General features: G+C 44.9%; 1 protein-coding gene across 2 annotated transcripts in view; it reads right to left on the bottom strand.

Moving 5' to 3' along the window:
• The window catches only part of LOC134226090 (uncharacterized), a 631583-nt gene that overhangs the window by 395133 nt on the left and 215115 nt on the right, over positions 1-21335 (bottom strand). The gene's annotated exons all lie outside the window — the stretch shown is intronic.

The raw sequence follows: 21335 nt of genomic DNA, 5'->3' as shown, positions 1-21335 counted from the left end.
CCTTTCGGGAGCTCGGAAGCCTGCTTTCGGGAGGCTCGGAAGCCTCCTTTCGGGAGGCTCGGAAGCCTCCTTTCAAGAGGTTCGGAAGCCTCCTTTCAAGAGGCTCGGAAGCCTCCTTTCAAGAGGCTCGGAAGCCTCCTTTCAAAAGGCTCGGAAGCCTCCTACCAAGAGTGCTCGGGTGCCTCATTTCAAGAGGTTCGGAAGCTTTCTTTCAAGAGGTTCGTAAGCCTCCTTTCAAGATGCTCAGAAGACTCCTTTCGAGGGGCTCGGAAGCCTCCTTTCAAGAGGCTCGGAAGCCTCCTTTCAAGAGGCTCGGAAGCCTCCTTTCAAGAGGCTCGGGTGCCTCATTTCAAGAGGTTCGGAAGCCTCCTTTCAAGAGGCTCGGAAGACTCCTTTCGGGGGGCTCGGAAGACTCCTTTCGGGAGGCTCGGAAGCCTCCTTTCAAGAGGCTCGGAAGCCTCCTTTCAAGAGGCTCGGAAGCCTCCTTTCAAGAGGTTCGGAAGCCTCCTTTCAAGAGGTTCGGAAGCCTCCTTTCAAGAGGTTCGGAAGCCTCCTTTCAAGAGGCTCGGAAGCCTCCTTTCAAGAGGCTCGGAAGCCTCCTTTCAAGAGGTTCGGAAGCCTCCTTTCAAGAGGCTCGGAAGCCTCCTTCCAAGAGGCTCGGAAGCCTCCTTTCAAGAGGCTCGGAAGCCTCCTTTTAAAAGGCTCGGAAGCCTCCTACCAAGAGTGCTCGGGTGCCTCATTTCAAGAGGTTCGGAAGCCTTCTTTCAAGAGGTTCGGAAGCCTTCTTTCAAGATGCTCAGAAGACTCCTTTCGAGGGGCTCGGAAGCCTCCTTTCAAGAGGCTCGGAAGCCTCCTACCAAGAGGCTCGGAAGCCTCCTTTCAAGAGGCTCGGGTGCCTCATTTCAAGAGGTTCGGAAGCATTCTTTCAAGAGGCTCGTAAAGACTCCTTTCGGGGGGTTCGCAAGACTCCTTTCGGGAGGCTCGGAAGCCTCCTTTCGAGAGGCTCGGAAGACTCCTTTCGGGAGGCTCGGAAGCCTCCTTTCAAGAGGTTCGGAAGCCTCCTTCCAAGAGGCTCGGAAGCCTCCTTCCAAGAGGCTCGGAAGCCTCCTTCCAAGAGGCTCGGAAGCCTCCTTCCAAGAGGCTCGGAAGCCTCCTTTCAAGAGGCTCGGAATCTCCCTTTCAAAAGGCTCGGAAGCCTCTTTTCAAGAGGTTCAGAAGCCTCCTTTCAAGAGGCTCGGAAGCCTCCTTTCAAGAGGCTCGGAAGCCTCCTTTCAAGAGGCTCGGAAGCCTCCTTTCAAAAGGCTCGGAAGCCTCCTACCAAGAGTGCTCGGGTGCCTCATTTCAAGAGGTTCGGAAGCCTCCTTTCAAGAGGCTCGGAAGCCTCCTTTCAAGAGGTTCGGAAGCCTCCTTTCAAGAGGCTCGGAAGACTCCTTTCGAGGGGCTCGGGTGCTTCATTTCAAGAGGTTCGGAAGGTTCGGAGGTTCGGAGGTTCGGAAGCCTCCTTTCAAGAGGTTCGGAAGCCTCCTTTCAAGAGGCTCGGGTGCTTCATTTCAAGAGGTTCGGAAGGTTCGGAGGTTCGGAGGTTCGGAAGCCTCCTTTCAAGAGGCTCGGAAGCCTCCTTTCGAGAGGCTTTTCAAGAGGCTCGAAAGACTCCTTTCGGGGTGCTCGGAAGACTCCTTTCGGGGGGCTCGGAAGACTCCTTTCGGGAGGCTCGGAAGCCTCCTTTCAAGAGGCTCGGAAGCCTCCTTTCAAGAGGCTCGGAAGCCTCCTTTCAAGAGGCTCGGAAGCCTCCTTTCAAGAGGTTCAGGAAGCCTCCTCTCAAGAGGCTCAGGAAGCCTCCTCTCAAGAGGCTCAGAAGCCTCCTTTCAAGAGGCTCAGAAGCCTCCTTTCAAGAGGCTCAGAAGCCTCCTTTCAAGAGGCTCAGGAAAGCCTCCTTTCAAGAGGCTCAGAAGCCTCCTTTCAAGAGGCCTGGAAGCTTCCTTTCAAGAGGATCGGAAGCCTCCTTTCAAGAGGCTCAGAAGACTCCTTTCAAGAGGCCTGGAAGCCTGCTCAGGAAGAGCTCGGAAGCCTGCTTTCAAGAGGTTCCTTCCAAGTTGCTCAGAATCCTCCTTTCAAGAGGCTCAGGAAGCCTCCTTCCAAAAGGCTCAGAAGTTTCCTTTCAAGAGGCTCAGAAGCCTCCTTCAAAAAGGCTCGGAAGTTTCCTTTCAAGAGGCTCGGAAGCCTCCTTTCAAGTTTCTGGCAAGCCTTATTTCAAGAGGCTCGGTAGCCTCGGAGGCTCGGAGGCCTCCTTCCAAGAGGCTCGGAAGCCTCCTTTCAAGAGGCTCGGAAGCCTCCTTTCAAGAGGCTCAGGAAGCCTCCTTTCAAGAGGCTCAGAAGCCTCCTTTCAAGAGGCTCAGGAAGCCTCCTTCCAAGAGCTCGGAAGCCTCCTTCCAAGAGGCTCAGAAGCCTCCTTCCAAGAGGCTCGGAAGCCTCCTTTCAAGAGACTTCTTTCAAGTTGCTGGCAAGCCTTATTTAAAGAGGCTCGGTAGCCTCATTTCAAAAGGCTCGGAAGCCTCCTTTCAAGATGCTCGGAAGCCTCCATTCAAGAGGCTCGAAAGCCTCCTTTCAAAAGGCTCGGAGGTCTTCTTTCAAGAGGTTCGGAAGCCTCCTTTCAAGAGGCTCGGAAGCCTCCTTCCAAAAGGCTCGGAAGCCTCCTTCCTTCATTCCAAAAGGCTCGGAAGTTTCCTTTCAAGAGGCTCGGAAGCCTCTTTCCAAAAGGCTCGGAAGTTTCCTTTTAAGAGGCTCGGAAGCCTCCTTTCAAGTTTCTGGCAAGCCTTATTTCAAGAGGCTCGGTAGCCTCGGAGGCTCGGAGGCCTCCTTCCAAGTGGATCGGAAGCCTACTTTCAAGAGGCTCGGAAGCCTACTTTCAAGAGGCTCGGAAGCCTACTTTCAAGAGGCTCAGAAGCCTCCTTTCAAGAGGCTCAGAAGCCTCTTTCAAGAAGCTCAGAAGCCTTTCTTCAAGAGGCTCCAGAAGCCTCCTTTCAAGAGGCTCAGAAGCCTCCTTTCAAGAGGCTCGGAAGCCTCCTTTCAAGAGGCTCGGAAGCCTCCTTTCAAGAGGCTCGGAAGCCTCCTTTCAAGAGGCTCGGAAGCCTCCTTTCAAGAGGCTCGGAAGCCTCCTTTCAAGAGGCTCGGAAGCCTCCTTTCAAGAGGCTCGGTAGCCTCCTTTCAAGAAGCTCGAAAGCCTCCTTTCAAGAGGCTCGGAAGCCTCATTTCAAGAAGCTCGGAAGGCTCCTTTCAAGAGGCTCGGAAGCCTTTTTTCAAGAGGCTCGGAAGCCTTTTTTCAAGAGGCTCGGAAGCCTCCTCCCAAAAGGCTAGAAAGCCTCATTTTAAGATGCTCAAAAGCCTCCTTTCAAGATGCTCGGAAGTTTTTTTCAAGAGGCTCGGTGGCCTTCTTTCAAGAGAACTTGACGCGAAAATCGTTGCGAAAAGAAAAACTGCAATTGAATTTTCGGCAGCAGTTGCCGCTGAGACCGCTACCGGACGCCATCGTGCGCTCTCCGTGGAATCTCGAATAAACGAAATCTTGTCGATTCCCTACGATTCCCCATTCAGTTTCTGCAATAAAGCAGTGATAATATACGAAGTTGTAATAACACGTCACTGGTAAATGTAACTTTCTACAATTTTGAAACGGAGTTAGAAATTAAAGATCAGGCCAGATTTTAAAAAGCATGGCAACGATGCAAAAATGTCGCACATTTCTATGTTGAAGCTCATCTAGAACACTAAATTGTGAGTCGGCTATAAACCACTTTATTGCTTTAGGCAATACACTTGCGGAAACAACCTAGAAGATCAAGATCATTGAAACTAATCTAAATGACTTAAATATGTTAGGTTATAAGAACTTCAATTTATATGAAGTGGTAAATAGAAATAAACGATATTGAAATAAAACGGTAATGAATAAACCCGGACCCGCATAGCTCACAGCAAACAAATAGGCAGAACAAAAATGTCTCATAAAATTACCGTAAAAAGTATGAATTATTCAACCACCAATTGATCGAATAAGATAGATGTTTATGTCGCCCATAAAATTACTTCCAGCATGGCCCCCCAATAGCACGCACGCCAATGCTAAATGGAGTAGAAAACAACGCCCTAATTCATTTTTGGGTGTTGTGTTAACAAACAACCGTCATCGTCATCCCCGACGTTGGGCACGGGACGCTACGAAATAGAGGACAGAAGTAATAATTCCTCTTGTTATACACGTAAAATTAATTACATGCGGATAAGGAATTTCGCCGGGTCTCTAAACAGCACTCTACCTACTTAGCATAGTGAAGTCTCGTTTTAATGGTCGGATTGTTGCCATTTTTCTGCGAATTATTGAAGAGAATTTTCGTTGGGTTTCCTTCAACACCGGTGCGAACGTCTATCCTTGTTGGGCCGTTTGGGGTGCCTTTCCGGTAATCGAAAAACAAGAAGGACTGCCACGTAAACAAGCGCAGAGCGATGGTGGTTGCAGGTTCCTAAATGTATTTTTCGGGCTACCAACCAACGAAAAATTTACTGCCATCGTCGAGTTGTTCTGGAATGTTTCCAGCAGAGGTAACAATCGATTTCGAAAACTTTACAGAGCCTCGTCGCACCAGAAATTCCTAGAAACCAAATAGCTTGAAGTTTCCAGCCATCGCATCGATTCCAAGACTCCACCGCGTGGAGATGACTTTTGTTTCGTACTCGCACCAACAAGCCGTAAATGCGAACGGCAAACATAAACAAATCCACCACGCCGTATGGAATCCATCACGTGCAGCAGCAGCAGCTTCAAACAAACTTTCAACTTGAGCACTCGCTTCTTTTCTACGAAGTTGAAGAAATCATCAACAGCAACCCACCCACCGTCGTCATTCGGCTACATTTCGACACACCACCATCCATCCGATTCAGCGATCACACAGCTCAGCTGCTGCGGGGTGAGCTGAACAGCAAATAGGAAACTCAAACAGCCCATCGACTCGGAATGATCATAATTTACGGCCATCAATCTTGGCACCACAGCGCAACGCACGCCGCACAGCACCACACACCCCGCTGCTGGCTGCTCCGTTAAGAAGTGGACCTCAATGTGCGTGCACCATTACTGTTTATTACTCATAATGAGCGTGGAAGAATCTAAATCGAGTGAAATTCGACTGTCGCAAATGGCTTTTTTGACATTTTACTTTAATAAATTGGGTGAAAGTGTTTCATGTGTGGGGAATGCCGGATCATTTAATAGAAGCACTCTCGTTTTTACGATGGAGCGAAATTTGATTAGTTTCTCTACGAGGCTTGGTCGAAAAGTACTTGGAATTGTCCACGTTTTGCATAATCGGGAAAACAAGACAACAATTAAGCTTTCATAGTTACGAGATTTATAATTGGTGCTACAATTACTTCATTATGATCCGATTGTCTTTTTTCCAACAGAACACATTCCGTCACAACTAGTAAAATTGTTTTAAGTATAATTGGCCTATTCCAAGGTTTTGGTTGAATTGCTGTAGCATTAGTTTTGATCTCATTCAAGTGTACCTCCGGTCTGTTTAATGTCCCACTTGTTCAAAGGCCTAAGCTTGCGTGCCTCCAGCGGCAAATGGGTTTATATTATGATCCTTAAAGATTTTTTATAGTATTTTGAATGAACCCATAATTTAACTACACCTCATCCTGTACAATCCTCTCAACTAGCAGAGCGTATGATCGCCAAGTCCTAAATCAAAACATGGTCCCTGGCTGCTGTCCCAGCAGCTAATGTTGGTAATATCACATTCAACTTAATTTCACCAATCTCCAAGTGAAGGATAACTCATTCGAACTTCTCCCGCTATTTCATCTAAACCGAGAGTGAGTTTAGATTGCTTTTCGCAGAAGACCCTCTGCATCGCGTCCGCCTGATAGTCACCATTCGACAGCCATCTCACTCCCATGCCACTATAGGATTTCGGGCGGTCATTAATCGAAAATGTCATGTCTTCCGAATTATTTTAAAATATTTTCTCTCCATTGTCAATACTCTAATTAAGAGAAATTCTGAATTTGAAGTCTCTAGGTGCACTAGTTCCAAAGATATAAGGTGGCAAAGTCAGAAATGGGTAAAAAAGTTAGCAAATTTTCTGAAAAATATTTTATTTTCAACTATTTATTGAAATATTTTTAAATGTTTTTCTTCAATGTTAATACATCATTACAAAGGTTATTGTATAAGCTTTTAAATGGTGTGCAAAAACTAATGGTTACACTGTGAAAAAAAATTGAAAAAATGCGGAAGCAATATTTTTCCAAAAACGACGCTATTTTCAACTTTGATAGTGAAGAACTTTTTTCCTCAGGAATCCCAGGTTCTTTATGATACACATCAAGGACAAAGCTTCGACTAAAATGTCCTGAAAGAATTTCTTGCCAGTATTTGCAATTAACAGAGTTAAGTCACTCTGATTTTTTTTTCATTTGTTTTTTACCGTGTTTTGCCTCTCTCGTACTCCAAGGTTAATGCTCATTCCAAAAACGAATGTTTGATAGAAGGCCCGGAGACCCCTAGTGGTATATATCAACTAACTCAGCGCGAAGAATTGAGGTGATGTCTGTATGTGTGTGCATGCGCGTCTGTATGTATGTGCGCAAAAGAACGCAATCGCCATTTAGACACTTATTTGTGTCCGATTTTCTCGCAACAAGTTTCATTCGACGGGAAATCTAGTCCCATCGTTTCCTATTGAAAATGGGTCAGACTGAACTATGCGCTCAAAGGGTATGGTCAAAATACATTTATTGGTAATAACTTCGACTTTATTTATAACCATTTGAGCTCATTTAATTAACTTTTCAAAGGAGTAAATGAATAAAACCCCAATGCAATGCAGCACAACGGTAACGGAAGGATTTAACAGTTCGCTCATATATTTCCTGTCAAATTTTACCGTTTCCGTCGCCATTCCGCTGAAATGCGTTTGGGGCTTGAGTGGTTTGAGTCATTCTCTAAACCTAATTTTCTGAGCTATTCATTAGCTACTGATGGAGAACTAAATATGAGATTTCATAATATGTAAATATTTATAAATCTCCTGGAATCAATAATTCCCGACATGTTTATTGCAAAAGTAAAGACGAACAATATCTTAGTTAGAACGGAGCGTATGAAATTCCTGCTAGTGTTCATGAATGTCTGGCTAATGGTAGGGAAATATTTATTCACTCATCTACACTTTGAGGTTCACTGGCTGAACAACCAGCGGAAAGTCAATATAAACAGTTGAAGAAATTTAGAACTCATAATGCAAGAAAATGATCAAGAGAGGCAAATGTTGACATTTTCCTTCGTGCCTTACATGAATCAGATCCATTTTAAGCTCGATTTGGATAACGAGGAGACGTTGGAAAAAAATTTTTCACTTAGTTATTCTTATGCCATGCGTAATTTTGTAATATTTGAAGATTTTCAAAAGTTCTTTATCTTCTAATACTTTAGATGAATTTATCTCATCTTCCATCGTTGCGTTGATGGAATTGAAGAAAATATCATTGAAGACTTAAACCTTGACACAGAAAAAGAATGATGCTGTATATAACTTGTAGAAATCATGAAAACAAATCAAAAGTAATTCAAATAGTGTTGTTATTTAAATTAAAAGAATTTTGCTTTTCGGAAGAATGGAGCATTCTTACATTCCACAATGAATGTCCACATTTTTGAGAATATATTAATCTCATTTTTGAATAACTTGTACACGTAAAAATGTCATGGGATTGCGATTTCTAATTTGCTAATACCCTTTTTCAAAAGTTATTTTCAATTCTGATTATTTGATTAACATTTAATGCTTTATGATCCTTCAGATCCTAGTACTTTGTCACACAAATTGTTCTAAATACAAATTGTGAGGCATGAGAGTGAGAACAAAAAATATCACGGAATGTCATGAAATTAATGTCATTTAACATGATCGCCGCCATAATGTCCATAAATTGCTGAACTTAGTTTTGTACAGCCCCTTCCTTCTCCTTAAGAAAACGCACGAAATTTCAACTTCCCAAATAGGTTTGCTTTGTCACGTTAATCGAACCTATGAAAAAATAATTACGTAATTCATAGACGATCCCCAAAGGGGGGTTGAAATTGTATATTCATGCTATTTCGACCATACACAGCTAAAACTAAGTGGAAAATCACTTTAAAAGTCCAATTTTATTTTTGACCGCTCGCTTGTATGGGGATCCCCCATAGTCATGAGGCCATACAAAAACGCACTCGAGCTTTGCCGAAGCGCCGCGTGAAACTACAGAAAACCCATAAACGCAATAAAAGCTACACAAATAAACAAATATTTGGTGCGAGATTCCACCAACAATCGCGCTGTGCTATCGGTTGGGATGACTGGGACTGGGACCAAACTGATGCTTATGGCTCCGTTGTTGATCCGAACCGAACCGAAAAGCAAAGTCTAATATAGTTCGGTCGTTTACCCCCTTCTCCGGGCCGGAGCTGCACCTGCCTCCCACGTTTCGAGCGAATCGAACGCGGCCTGGCGTCTGTTCGGCAAAAGATTTTGATAGACATCTGCTCCACTGACGGACGGACACGGTGTGAATTTCGGGAACGGCGGCATGGGGATGTACGACGGGTCGAAGATGATGGAGCCCCGAACGGGATGGCAAATAAACGCGGACTAATGTGACCATTATTTGGACCCTTTGGACGGCGACGATGACGCCTTCAATAAGTGCTTACGACGTTGACGGGCACATCAAGGGTGATGAAATTAGACTGAAGATGGGATTTTAAACCGATTCGAATAGGATATTTGAGTCGATGCGACGGAAGACACCGAGAGCAGGCTCAACCGATCTTAGTTTGATCTTTATGACTAATCTAAACGGATATATTTTTTCAAGTTCACATATCACCTTGAAGGAAAATCTATCTTCTATATAATAAAAATGAGTTGAATTTTCATTCCTGACGATTTAACTCGCGAACGGGTTGACCGATTTGCAAGATTTTTCCCTAATCGATTCGATTTGGGATCCGCAAGGTTTGTATCTACAAAAAGTTGGCGAATTTAACGGGGAAATGTAAAAAAAAAATATTAGAAACAATTTTGGGTCAGCTGTTGAGGAAAACAAAACAAACGCAAGGAAATTGATCTAGAGTGCGATGCTGCAAATAGTTTATTGTGACATTTGCAACACCCGGGCAAAGCTGGGTTTCTTCCGCTAGTTTTTGAATAAAAAACCCTGATTCATCCACCTAGCCTTTCTCGTGCATTATATATTCTAAAAAGACTTGAGGGAGATTTTCTCAGCGTGTTTTTTTGTATAGAAATCGTATTTTGGCCCTTACTTTGATCCTATAGTCCGATCTGGCTAATTTTTAATAGGAAACATTGGGACATGATTCCCTGTCGAATGCAACTTGTTGCATACAAATCGGATCAAGATAAGTGCCTAAAAGATGAGTGAGATTTATTTTGCGCACATACATACACACACGCACACACACATACAGACAGACATCATCTCAACTCGTCGAGCTGAGTCGATTGGTCTTTTATTACAAAATCGTTTTGAAAGTGAAAATAAATAACTTTAAAATTTTTAAAAATTAGTGAAGTGAGCCGTCGTCCTCTGGGAATGTGATATCTGGGAGAGTTACCAAACGCCTTTGGTTCTACCTTAACTCTACTTTTATTATCTATTTTTTGCCTTTCTCGTATACAACGTATATACGTAAAGGCTATAGGATCACTCCAAAACCGAACTTTTGATAGAAGGTTCGGGGACCCATAGTGTTATATACCAATCGACTCAGCTCGACGAATTGAGGTAATTTCTGTATGTGTGTGTGTGTGTGTGTGTGTGTGTGTGTGTGTGTGTGTGTGTGTGTGTGTGTGTGTGTGTGTGTGTGTGTGTGTGTGTGTGTGTGTGTGTGTGTGTGTGTGTGTGTGTGTGTGTGTGTGTGTGTGTGTGTGTGTGTGTGTGTGTGTGTGTGTGTGTGTGTGTGTGTGTGTGTGTGTGTGTGTGTGTGTGTGTGTGTGTGTGTGTGTGTGTGTGTGTGTGTGTGTGTGTGTGTGTGTGTGTGTGTGTGTGTGTGTGTGTGTGTGTGTGTGTGTGTGTGTGTGTGTGTGTGTGTGTGTGTGTGTGTGTGTGTGTGTGTGTGTGTGTGTGTGTGTGTGTGTGTGTGTGTGTGTGTGTGTGTGTGTGTGTGTGTGTGTGTGTGTGTGTGTGTGTGTGTGTGTGTGTGTGTGTGTGTGTGTGTGTGTGTGTGTGTGTGTGTGTGTGTGTGTGTGTGTGTGTGTGTGTGTGTGTGTGTGTGTGTGTGTGTGTGTGTGTGTGTGTGTGTGTGTGTGTGTGTGTGTGTGTGTGTGTGTGTGTGTGTGTGTGTGTGTGTGTGTGTGTGTGTGTGTGTGTGTGTGTGTGTGTGTGTGTGTGTGTGTGTGTGTGTGTGTGTGTGTGTGTGTGTGTGTGTGTGTGTGTGTGTGTGTGTGTGTGTGTGTGTGTGTGTGTGTGTGTGTGTGTGTGTGTGTGTGTGTGTGTGTGTGTGTGTGTGTGTGTGTGTGTGTGTGTGTGTGTGTGTGTGTGTGTGTGTGTGTGTGTGTGTGTGTGTGTGTGTGTGTGTGTGTGTGTGTGTGTGTGTGTGTGTGTGTGTTTTTTTACAAGGGTTAAAGGCCATCAAAATCTGCGCGACAGACACCTCGAGCATCCACACTATGCTCGAAGGCGAACAGGGATGGGCTCCTCCGACCTGCTAAAATGTGCCTCGGATAAACCGGGTCCCTTATCCTCCTTGCCTCGATCCCCCTGGGACCACGGGATGCTGCGACTACTTCGGGAGGGGTGTGCTCATGCACTTTTTCTAAAATTCCGGCCCCTAGCTTAGGCTAGTTCGTCGTCTGGCTTGCTGAGATCCACTGCTACGTTGTCTCGATCCCTCAGGGGCCAAGCCACAACATCCTAACTCCAATCCTCCTGACTCCCCCGGCTTCGAGGGTGGTCCACCAGTTCCGGTGAAGGAAACTTCCGCACTGATGGTGCCCCGACTACCGGCGGCTATCGCAGGGGACGCTTTCGCGCATTGCGCCGACTTCGTCTTCGGGTTGCAGAGGTGGTCCGGCAGTTCCGGTGGTGGATAACGTCCGCACTGGCGGTGCCCTACATACCCGAAGCACTTCCTTCTTCTTTCTTCTTTCTTCAGCAGGTTGACTGATCGAGTGCCGAAGTCGGTCCGACGATTCCGGTTGGCAGAAAACTTCCGGTTCACCGGCGCCCCGACGACCCGAGGCCAACACTGCTCACTATGCTGGATTTTCCTCCGAGCCGACGCTTGTTTGCTGGTCCCTTCTCCATCTACGCTGCAGCTCTGACAATATTTGCCTCACGACTCTGCTTACCACATTCCACGTATCTTCATCGTGACACATTCGCTCTGCGATGTTGTCCACGCTTAGGGCAGGCATTCCTCTACGTGCTTCCGCAAACCTCGGACAATCGAATAACACGTGCTCTGGAGTCTCCTCTACGTTGATGCACGCCGGGCAGAATGGCGATGACGCATGGCCACATCGGTGCAGATATTGGCGGAAACAACCGTGTCCGGATAGGAACTGAGTGAGGTGAAAGTTCACCTCTCCATGCTCCCTGTTCACCCACGTCAACACATTGGGGATGAGCCGGTGGGTCCACCTTCCATTGTCTGCATTGTCCCACTCCTGCTGCCACTTCATCATTGAGTCCAGTCTCATCGTCTCCCTCACATTTCTGGTACCTCTCCGTTGGTAGCACTCGATATCCTCTGCTAAGGTTATGCAGATTGGAATCTATCCTGCGATAACGCAAACTGCCTCTGACGAAATTGTTCGGTACGCACTCGCCACTCGAATGGCCATTAGACGAAACACGCTATTCAACTTCCTGCGATTACGTTTCGTCTTGAGCGCAGCTCCCCAGGCTGGAACGCCGTACCTAAGTATTGAGGATGATACGGTCGCCAGAAGACGCCTACAGCTGCCTCTCGGTCCGCCAACGTTCGGCATGATCCTAGCAAGCGCACTGACCATCTTTGCCGCCTTCTCGCAGGAATAGTCGACATGGGTGTTGAAATTCAAACGGTCGTCGATCATCACTCCTAGATGTCTCAAAGCCCGCACGGACGGTATGTCGTGCTCTCCGACGATAATCTGCATTCGCTGTATGATTCGGCAGTTGCTGACCAGCATCACTTCCGTTTTGTGGTGAGCAAGCTGCAGCTTGACCCCTTTCATCCAGTCTTCAACTGCGTCGGTCGTCTCTGCCACCAGCATTTCTACCTCTTCCAGCGACTCTCCGGTTATCGTTAGGACGACATCATCCGCGACTCCGAAGATCTTCACACCTTTGGGTAACTTCAGTTTTAGCACTCCGTTGTACATAACGTTCCACAGCATTGAGCCGATTATGGAGCCTTGCGGAACACCTGCCATAACACTAATCGTCTTCTGCCCCGAATTCATATCGTAGACCAGAATCCGGTTTTGGAAGTAGTTCTTAAGCATTCTACACAAATAGCCAGGGACCCGCATTCCATGCAGCGCTACGGCGATGGCCTCCTAGCTAGCACTGTTAAAGGCGTTTTTGACGTCAATCGTTACTAAGGCGCATAACCGATTGCCACACCTCTTTTCCTTGGATGCTTCCTCTGCCACTTCAACGACCGCCTTAATTGCATCCACCGTCGATCTGCCGTTTCGGAATTCGAACTGCTTCTCCGATAGGCCGATCCGACGCTCCGTGAACTGCGTCAACCGATTAAGAATAATCCTTTCCAGAAGCTTTCCTAGTGTATCCAGCAGGCATATGGGCCTATACGAAGCTGGATTCCCCAACGGTTTTCCTGGTTTCGGCAGTAACACCAGTTTCTGAATCTTCCACTTATTCGGAAAGTAACCATCTGCTAGGCATTTCTGCAGCACCATCCTGAACAAATCTGGAAACGCCAGTATCGCAGTTTTAAAGCCACGTTTGGAATTCCATCCGGACCCGGAGCTTTCTTCTTCTTCAGACCTTTCGCCACTGATGACAGCTCGTCGTTGGAGACTTGCATACCTGCAATGGTGACACGGTCTTCATCTTCGTACGGTGCAGGCGGCCACATCGTAGAATCATGTTGCGGGAAAAGACCGTCCACGATGATCTTCAGCTTGTCCGGACACATCTCCGCTGGCGTCGCTGGACCCTTGATTTTCGTTATTGCCACCCGATAAGCATTGCCCCAAGGATCAGCGTCAGCTTCTAGGCACAACTGCTTGAAGCAGTTGGACTTGCTGACTTTGATCTCCCGTTTGAAAGCCGCTCTAGCTTCCCGGAAAACTATCTTACGTTCTTCTCTTACCGTTTCAGACCTTGCCCTCTGAAAACGTCTCCTGGCCCTGAGACAGGCAGCACGAAGATTGGCAAGAGATTCGTTCCACCAGTAATTTGGGCGTCGGCTGTCTAATGGCTCCAGTTTTCTTGGCATCGACGCATCGCAAGCCCTCGCTAACGTTTCCGTCAGTTCATCTGCTTCCAGATTTATTGCGCCGCTGTCAACTCGAAGTGCTTCGATGAAAAGCTCCTTGTCAAAGTCCTTCGTTTTCCATCTTCGCCCGGTAGTCCTTATCCCTCTCCGCGTCGTCGGTAGCCGTGTTCCAACACTATACCGGATAGCTTGGTGATCACTATGAGTGTAGTCCTCACAAACTCTCCAGTTCATGTTTCTCACCAGCGACGGGCTGCAAAACGTCACGTCAATGATGGACTCCCTGCTGTCTCTGCGAAATGTACTAACGGTACCTTCGTTGCACAGTCTGACTTCCAGCTTTGCAAGCGCCTCCAGCAAACTGTAACCTCTGGCGTTGGTCAGCCTGCTCCCCAATCCACTGCCCAAGCATTGAAGTCGCCTCCGATGATTGCGGGTTTAAGGCCGATCAGCTTCTCCGTGAGTGCATCGAGCATCCTGTTATACTGCTCTAAAGTCCACCGTGGGGTGCGTAGCAACTACACACGAAGATCCCGTTGATTTTGGCGACAACAAAACCTTCGTTAGAGCTGTCTACCACCTCTTGGATAGGGAATCTGCCCATCACTTGGATAGCCGCAATCCCCGTAGCATCCGCCACCCAGTTGCCGTTGTCAGAAGGGATCCGGTACGGCTCAGCAATAATTGCCACGTCGCACATTGCTTCTGTTGTCGACTGCCACAACAGCTGCTGTGCGGTGTCGCAATGATTGAGATTCAACTGGATGATCTCCATTAATCTCGGCCCGCCATCGCCTTCTTGTATGCAGGGCATTGGAAGCCACCCGTCGTATGGTCGTTTCCGTCCTCCGGTTTGCAGAGCAGGCATCGCGGTTGCTTCGTACAGTCCCACGTGTCCTTCTTCGCCACATTTTCTACATAGACCGGATCTATCCGGACCTTTGCAGTTTCGCGCCTGGTGTCCAAACGCCATGCATTTGAAGCATCTCTCCATCTCTTTAGTGACCCGCGGAGTGAGTCTCAACGGGCACACCGACCATCCGACTTTCACCTTGCCCACCTCCACCATTTTGTTGGCAGCAACTGCTGGTAATCGTATCGCTGCTACTTGTGTACCACCGTACGCTTTCCTAAGCCGGATCGTCATCTGCACCTCACTCAGCATACATTGTGAGACAAGAGCCTCCCTCAGTTCGTCTTCCGACGTAATCTCGTCCAGGTCTCTGCACTCGACTACTGCTTCCTGTGTAAGAGCTCTTACGTTTGCTTCACTGCCCAAGGAATTGGCAACGAGCTCCCGGAAGGCCGAGCTTTTGATTGTTGGATCTTTCTTCAGCTCGAACAGCAACTCCCCTTCTGGGTACGCCTAGTCCTCACTACTTTCTCTCCCAAGTCCTTGAGATCCGGGTTTTCTCTTACTTTCCTTAGGATTGCTGCATACGTCGTCCTGTCGCTCGCTTCGATGATCAGGGCGTCGCCCTTGACCCTCTCCTGAGGAGATCGACGTTTTCTTTCTTCTTCTGTTCCATCTTCTTTTCCACAGTCACCTTCTTCTTCTTCCTCTTCTCTCGCAGACTTTCCACGGTTTGCCAATCACCGTTCTTGGCGCCATCCTTTAGTACGTTAGCACAATCGTGCACGTTCCGCTGCTTCTTCAGGACTTCCTGCTCCCCTGGCGAGTCCCTGCTTCGCTTCTCCGTGCGAGTATTTTGGATGCTCATTGGTGTCTGCTGTGTGTCTGCTGCATGCTCCGCTCCCTCTCTCAGCGTTTTTTCAGCTGCCTCAGCTCTTTTTGAGCGCGTTCTGTTCGTGCTCGGCAGCTTTAACGGCGGATTTGATGCTCGTCACTAGAACCTTTATCTTAGTGTGGACATTGTGTTTGTCCTTCACGAAGTCATAAAGCTCGTTGACTCGCTTCCGCACTTCCATCAGGTTGGACCTCCCAAGTTGTAGTTCCTCCTGAATAACACTACTTGCCGATTTTGGTGTGGACACCCTATTCTCGGATCCTAGCTCCTGTTGGCCTGCCTGGTTCTCAGAAGTCTTGGCCAAACTGCTGGTACTTACTACTGCTGCCTGCGCCATCACTGGAGATCGCTGCAGCTTCCCACTCTTTGCGAAAACAATCGCTCCGCCTGCTCCTTCGTTGATTTTTGTATTCGCTTCCATGTTAAAAGGGTCCCCCTCCGGGCCGTTATCTCTACCCGTTGTAGATAGTCGCCTTTGTGATCCCATGGGTGCCTTTGTAAACAGTGAGGTCCATGCAAGGGTTGACTCCGGTGCCTTATAGCACCGTGTTCAGAGCCGGATCGACGTAGATCAGGAATGTTACATCTGAACCTACTACCCACCAGTCTAGGTGACAGGTGTTGAGCGTTACCGGAGGCCTGCCAGGTTGTTTACCGGGACGGAGGCAGTCGAACCATTAGCCTGCCTGCCGTTTCAAAAGATGTCACTCTTTTTACTCAGGAAACAGAATAGCTCGACTGTCAGCCCATATACGCCTAATCCTATCCAAAAACCGAGAATCGTCCAATGTCGTTTGCCGTGACCAGTATACCATAATCAGGATCTTACTGGTATAAATCCTGATGTGCCAGTTGGCACTCCTCTTGGGCTTGTGTGCTTTGAGCGGCGCACGGTCGCTGTGATAGGGCCTGCTTGCAGACACATGCAGCTTTTATAGAGGTTCAACAGAGCCCACTGTCAAACCCCACTACGTCCTAGACAGGCCCCTAACTCGCAGTGGCCATGGGGAGGGGTCGTCAAGCCCTTGGACAAAGTCCCTGCTGCCCCCTGTGTGTGTGTGTGTGTGTGTGTGTGTGTGTGTGTGTGTGTGTGTGTGTGTGTGTGTGTGTGTGTGTGTGTGTGTGTGTGCAAAAATGTGAGACACACTTTTTGGTACTTAGCATTATTCGATTTGCTCGCAACAAGTTGCAGTCGACGTGGATTGCGGTCTAGTTGTTTCCTATTGAAAATTGGCCCAATCGGTCATTGCGTTCCAAAGTTATTGAAAAAACATTGTTTTTCTGGCAAGGGTCCCCCCTTGGGAAAAAAAAATTCAAAAACGAAAAAAAAAATTTTTTTTTCAAGGGTTGCAGCAATGCATTCAAATGACCGCAAATGCATATGAATTGATGGAAAAAGTAAAATCTATCCCCCTAAAGTGCTATTTCGACCTCTCTTATGTGTTTTTCTTATTTTTTTAATGCGCGAGGAAGGCACCACCAACGCTAGGTGGATTGATCTGGGTTTTTTTTTGTCTTTATTTAAGAGACTTGCAGCCCGAGGCTGGCTCGTCTCTATATTTTATTATCTACTTACATACTATATGTATACATGATCAGGTAACTATCGAGAGGTAAATATTCATAATTATTCACCTATCGATGAGCTGCCTGGTTTTCATTGTCCTGATCTACCTTGACGGGTAGATGCTTTGAGACAATGTAGTGGTAGATCACCACATTACTCATCCCCAAAGGGAAAAAAATGATTCGATGCGTGGACCTGGTTGCAACTTTTACCACATCTTCTATCTATCCGACTTCCGACTTCTTCGAACCTCAGTTCCGTTTCCTGTTCCGTTTATGCTCCTCTGATGTCCAACGCATCCCACCGCTGCCACCAATGAAGTGAGCCGTCGTCCTCTGGGAATGTGATATCTGGGAGAGTTACCAAACGCCTTTGGTTCTACCTTAACTCTAATTTTATTATCTACTTACATACTATATATATATACATGATCAGGTAACTATCGAGAGGTAAATATTCATAATTATTTACCTATCGATGAGCTGCCTGGTTTTCATTGTCCTGATCTACCTTGACGGGTAGATGCTTTGAGACAATGTAGTGGTAGATCACCACAATATATTTAAAAAATAAAAAATTTAAAAATTTTAAATTTTGTTTTCGTTTAAACAATTTTATTTAAAAAAAAATTAATCAATTACAAAAAATATAGGAAAATATGAAGACAAAAAATCCGTAGTTTCCTCCAAGATTCTCACGGAAATTCCTCTGGAAATTTTTAAAGAAATTCTCCCAGTAATTGTCACAAATGCTGCTTCATAATTTATCTTGGAAATTCCTACCAAAAGTCCCTAAAAATTTGGGTAGGTTAAAACCCCCAATCCAAATCTCCAAGCAAACATTTTTTTTCTTCGAATAACTCTTTCAGGAATTCCTCCGGAATTCCGGATTTTCTCCCGCTTTCTCTTCCACGAGCTCCTACAGAAATTCCTCCCGAAATTCTCCCATGAAATCCTTCATGAATTTCCACGGCAAATTACTTCAAGAATTCTTATAAAAATTTCCCCAAAAATTCATCCGGAAATTCGTTTTGGAATTCCCTCAGAAATTCCTTAACCGATTCAATACGGATGGGTCATATATGACCAAAGACGAAAATCAGCTGTCAAAAATCAGTTTTTTCCCAATTTCGTTTATTTGGTAGGCTCAGGCGTGTATAACACTTTACGGAGCCACGTTTCTTTGAGATATGTACAATCGACATAATCTTATTATTAAATTAGTAAGAGAGGGAAATAAGCCAACGTACTCGTGGTGACTCGAGGTTAGGTTCACAATGTTTAAGGATGGACGGGGATTAGGATTCGGGAATCAGTGAACCATAATAAACAAAGAATTTCAGCAACTCATCCGGTCATTTGGTAAAAAAAAAAAAAAAAAAATCAGTTTTAAGAGATAGAGCCTTGCTTTCTTCAGCAAAAATGTTCAAAATTAACTGCTCCATCCAGGAAAAATATTGCACAGGTCAGGTTACGGGCACTACGATGATCTAGAGCATCCAAACTATCCTTGAGTTGTAATTTTGATGTTCATATTAATCAACACCATACTTTACCATATTCTTGTTAAATAATTGAAGTTGAAATGCTTAATGATAAAATTCTGCGCCTGCCCAGCGGTATAGATCTTTTTTCAATATCTACGATTCTCTAAACCGTCCTTGAATTCAGATCTTAATATTCAAATCGATCTACGAGGTCCTCACTAATTTTATGAGTTGGAATAGCTCCATAGTACCTCGTAACACCATTACAGACACATAACAGACTTCGTTCGACATATACGACTTTCCAAACTGTCCTTGAGTATAGATCCTAATATTCAAATCAACATGAATCAACATGATCAACATGAAGATCTTCAATGTCTCAACTTTTTTTATGAGTTGGAATAGCTTCACGGGACTTCAATACACCATAACAGACAAACTACAGAATTCGTTCGACATCTACGACACTCCAAACCATCATTGAGTACAGATCTTAATATTCAAATCGATCAACATGAAGATCTTTGGTGTCTCAACTATTTTTATTAGTTGGAATAGCTCCACGGGACTTCATTACACCATAACAGACAAACTACAGAATTCGTTCGACATCTCATTTCATTTCATTTCATTCATTTATTTAGTTAACATCTAAACAGATAACACTGAATCAACAATTTGACGTCACAATGCACGGTTCGAGGCCGCATCTCCATCTCGGATACGCCCCACGCTCGCCAAGTCGTTTTGCACCTGGTCTGTCGTTCGACATCTACGACACTCCAAACTATCCTTGAGTACAGATCATGATATTCAAATCGATCAACATGAAGATCTTTGATGTCCTTACTATTATTATGAGTTGGAATAGCTCCAAGGTACCTCCTAACACCATTACAGCCACACAACAGAATTCGATCAATATCTACGACACTCCAAACCATCCTAAAGTACAGATCTTAATATTCAAATCGATCAACATGAAGATCTTTGATGTCTCAACTATTTTTATTAGTTGGAATAGCTCCACGGGACTTCAAAACACCATTACAGACACACTACAGAATTTGTTCAATACCTACGAAACTCCAAACTGTCCTTGAGTACAGATCCTGATATTCAAAAAGATCAACATGAAAATGAATCAATGAATGTTGGTCTTGTAGACCTCCAATATCTGAACTCAAGAATGATTTGGAGTACCGCAGGAACTCTGAGAATATTGTGATTTGTGTATACTGGTGTAATAATGTCCCATGGGGTTTCTACAACTAACACACAAGGTCAGGAACCTATCAATCACTCCGTTGGTCTTGAAGACCTCCAAGATCTGAACTCAAGAATAGTTTGGAGTACCGTTGATGTTCTGGTAACACTGCGATTTAATAAAAATAGTTTAATTATATCTCAAGTACCATTGCCAACCTCATATTAGGATTGAGGCCCCGTAAAACGCTTTGTTGTTTATGTAGATCACCAAGTTCTGTAGAGTAGAGTGGGGCAAGAGTGCGCGTGGGGTAAGAGTACGTTTTCGATTTTTTGAAGTAATAAAAAAAGATAAACTAGCAGCACTGCATCAGTTTGACAGGTATTTTGGCCAACTATTATCATGCGTAATTGTGAACGATTTGAATAAACAACAAGGGAGATATGGAGTTAGATAACTTTTTGGCCATTTTGCTAAAAATAATTGGATTTCCGCAACTAGTATTTCATTACCATATATACGTTCAATCAGGTGAACATTATACCATTTCGATAACCTATTGTATAGAGTACTTTATGGTACAGAACACCAATCCGGTTGGTTTTCCAAGAAGTCAAAACCATTACTTGAATAATTTTTGGGACTGTGGGGTAAAAGTACGCAGGAACCGGTGGGGCAAGAATACGCACATGAATCTTCAAGTTATGATGTCAAACCCGTATCTCCGGCCGAAATAAGACTTCTTCCAAAGCGTAAAGATCCATAACTAAGAAAAAAGGGACAGAATTTGAAATTATCACAAGTTTTTAGGATAAGTTGAAGTAATTTGGTGTTAGAAAGGACTTAGCGAACAAAGCACTGAAGCGAAATAATGAAATTGTATTAGGACTTGTTGTACACCTAAACATAGTACGAAAACACTATTTCATCTAAATGATAATTTCATTTAATCAAAAGAAACATCCATAAATTACGCAACGCTCAGTTGGGAAGGGTTGCGAGATGTATGACGATCAATATAATTTTTAGAGGATTTATACAAAAAGAGTAAGATACGGGGGAGGGTGATAAAATAGCCAAATTTTACGTTACGTAATTGGTGGATTTTCTTCAAGGAAAATTCCTTTGTTTACGCCACGCGAAACCTGATATATTTTTACCTCTGTAGTTTTTTGTATATATAAAAAAACAATGGTTTTTCATATGAAAGTGCACATGTTCAGGACCCCCTCCCCCTTTAAGAGTTACGTAATCTTTAAACATTCCCTAATATATGCTCATTAAACATCAATTAAATGTTATTAATTCTTATTTGTGTTAATATATACTTAAAGCACATGATTGGATAAATGCGTACTCTTACCCCACCCGATGCGCACTTTTACCCCACCGGTGGGGTAAGAGTGCGTTTTTCACTTGTCTTGCAATAAGGGTTCTACTAAAACGAATCTCAATAATTTGAATATTTTTTCCACTGGGTAACATAAAGGAAGAGTATATGAATCATCGACACTGATTTGATATGCAGAAGCTTGCTTCATAAGGGCCACATGATCGATTGAAAACTAAGTGCGTACTCTTGCCCCACTCTACTCTACTCAAGAAGGGTTTGGAAGCCCTAAAAGATCTCAAAAAAAATATTTTCCCCCATATTTCTACTTTTTTATGGTTTGCATCCGTTTTAGAAGCAGTATGTCCAAAATTTATGTTGAAATATGACGAAATAAAAAATCCGTATTTAATCGGTTAAGGCTTTCTCCAGGAAATGCTCCGAAAATTCCTCTTTCAGCAAGAGTTCACGGTGC

This window comes from Armigeres subalbatus, chromosome 3 (assembly GCF_024139115.2).
Source record: "Armigeres subalbatus isolate Guangzhou_Male chromosome 3, GZ_Asu_2, whole genome shotgun sequence".
Lineage (NCBI taxonomy): Eukaryota > Metazoa > Arthropoda > Insecta > Diptera > Culicidae > Armigeres > Armigeres subalbatus.
This window is presented reverse-complemented; position numbering and strand designations above follow the sequence as displayed.